Consider the following 2,563-nt stretch of genomic DNA (forward strand, 5'->3'; position numbering starts at 1 on the left):
CACACCATTTAAAACATCGACAGGCATTAACATCATTGGCGCCACCTCAATACCAGTGTTAAATGGAAATAAAAGTGGGCTCACCTCACTAACAAACAATCACATCTTTTTTGTTTTTGTTTCTTTTATCATTTTCTAATATCTAGTTAAACTTAGTTAACCCATAGCGTGTTAGTTAAAGGACAGACTAGTTAACTTAAGTGACATTAGTGAGATGGTTTAACTAGCCACAACACTAAGTGACATTAGTGAGACGGTTTAACTAGCCACAACACTCAGTCTTAGTGTAATTTGTAGTATGTAAATTAGTTCTCCCTCTTTATTGTATTTCTTTACTCCTTTCTTTTTCTTTTCTAATACTATGCAGAAATGAATGGAATTAAAAACACATAATAAGGGAACAAGGAGACAAGGACAACTATGCATATATATAGATAGAGAGCGACCACACAAGTTGCAAAATAAAAACCCCCTTAGCCAAATTTAATATAAGCTTTCTACAATCAACAAAATTCATATATGGAGGGTTTCCAAAGCCTTAAACCCTCATTTTCTTTCATAGATATCGAACAAAACATGGAATTGCTTAGCCAATATTCAATCCATTGTGACAATCAAAACATGACTTCTCATGGCTTCATGGGCTTTTCAAATGATAATTTCTTCTCTCAACAAGTATTACCTCCACTTGATCACCAACTCATGCAATGCATTCAGCCGGTTTTTCAACATGAACAGAAGAATGTCATGGTGATTCCAGATCATCCGATTTCTACATGCTCATCTGTAAACGCGAAGCGAAAATCAATTGATGTGTCATCAAGCAGTTCAAGGAATTCGTCATCTCATCCTATTCCCGAAAGTGAGATTGATGAGAAGAAATACTAGGTGATCATTTTTGCTTTGGTTTTCTCATTCAGTTACAAAGAAATAAATAATTTGTAGGAAGAGTATATTTTGAACATATATTATAAAAATGATAACATATTCTTTTGCTTCAATCAACTCACTTTTGCATACTAAAATATGGTAAATTAAATGATGATTCATTTTGTAATAAAAAGACTAGACCTTTTTTATTTAATTATAGAGTTCAAGAAAGGGCAAGAAAGTAAAAGTAAGCGACAGTGGCGAAGCACCAAAGGAAGTGGTACACGTTAGAGCCAGGAGGGGCCAAGCAACTGATAGTCACAGTATAGCTGAAAGGGTAAGCTGAAAATTTCGATTTGTTTAATATAATTAACAATATTTTGCAAAAAAAAAAGGCCATAAAGAAAAAGAAAATGTCTGAAACGAAAAGGAAGACTCTAGCTGACACTTTTAATAATATATAGCCTCACTGATCTTGCAAAGTGATGTCAACATAAGAAATGCTAAATACGATATCATTTGAAAATTCAAAAACGTGTTAACCTGACTATTGTTGCGGAAACAGGTTAGAAGAGGGAAAATCAGCGAGCGTTTGAGGTGCTTGCAAGCATCGTGCCCGGGTGCTACAAGGTAGTTCAAAACAAAGTCTAGCTAATTAGCCATACTTGTAATTTTTACAAATTAATTGAATTGTTTTGCTTTATTTTTTTAGTCAATGGGCATGGCAGTAATGTTGGATGAGATAATCAATTATGTTCAATCCTTGCAGAACCAGGTAGAGGTGAGTTAGATGAAGCGATATTACAACTTAATTATTATTAATTTCTAAATCAGTGATACCAAAATATATGAAATAGAACAAAACAAAATTAATTTCTTAATATTTCATTTCAGTTTCTTTCCTTGAAACTCACTGAAGCAAGCAGCTTTCCCAACTTTGATTCGGATTTCGCGTCCATCGATGCATTTCAGGTAAACTATGAAAACATTTTAAATCGTTTCAATTAGGGTCAAGCACACAAACTTATGTGTTAAAGATTATTTCTTAATGGTTTCATGATGAGGGACTTAATGACCCACAATCTCCAATTTGTAAAGAGCTTAAATGATGCAAGAAATGAATATATGTTTTCTTTAATTCACATGTTGAACAGAAACCCAACATACATTCCACTTTCTAATGCATTTGCATCATAACCCTTATTTTATTAGTAATTATCACTCAATAAATTATATGTTTATATTTAATTATTTGAATATATTTATCTTGGATGGGAAATAGGAATATAATTATTGCATTGCATGTAAGATTTGGTGATTAAAGACAAATTTGATTGTTGGCAGATGGGAAATGTAATAGAAGGAATGAAGATGCAAAGACTGGAGGAGAGAGAAGAGATTGGTCCAGTTGACCAGAGTTTTGGCTCTTATCCTTCACTGCCATACCATGCAACATAAAAGAAGATCCCTTTTGTTTCATACATAGATATACAATTCACTTTGTATCACTGCTTCAATACATACAAAATGTATAACCATTACACATGTTATTATTGAAATAAAATTAAAGTTTGTATGTACTATATATGGTATATAAATTGCTTTTTTTCCCATTCATTTATCCGATCAAGATAATAATCAAAAATTATATTAGAAGTTTAAAGGGGAAATTTATATTAGAAGCTTAAAAGTA

The 2,563-nt window shown here is 32.2% G+C and overlaps 1 pseudogene across 1 annotated transcript; it reads left to right on the forward strand.

Moving 5' to 3' along the window:
• Positions 1–482: 482 nt before the first annotated feature.
• On the forward strand, positions 483–2,343 carry LOC143626493 (transcription factor bHLH62-like; annotated as a pseudogene). The gene is made up of 6 exons (XR_013152426.1): positions 483–888; positions 1,091–1,207; positions 1,436–1,500; positions 1,583–1,651; positions 1,765–1,842; positions 2,215–2,343. The product of XR_013152426.1 is annotated as a transcription factor bHLH62-like (transcript).
• Positions 2,344–2,563: the final 220 nt, after the last annotated feature.

This window comes from Bidens hawaiensis, unplaced genomic scaffold (genome assembly GCF_021521415.1).
Source record: "Bidens hawaiensis isolate Kalapana, Puna unplaced genomic scaffold, B.hawaiensis_p1.1 tig00004412_1, whole genome shotgun sequence".
In the NCBI taxonomy this organism is placed as follows: Eukaryota; Viridiplantae; Streptophyta; class Magnoliopsida; order Asterales; family Asteraceae; genus Bidens; species Bidens hawaiensis.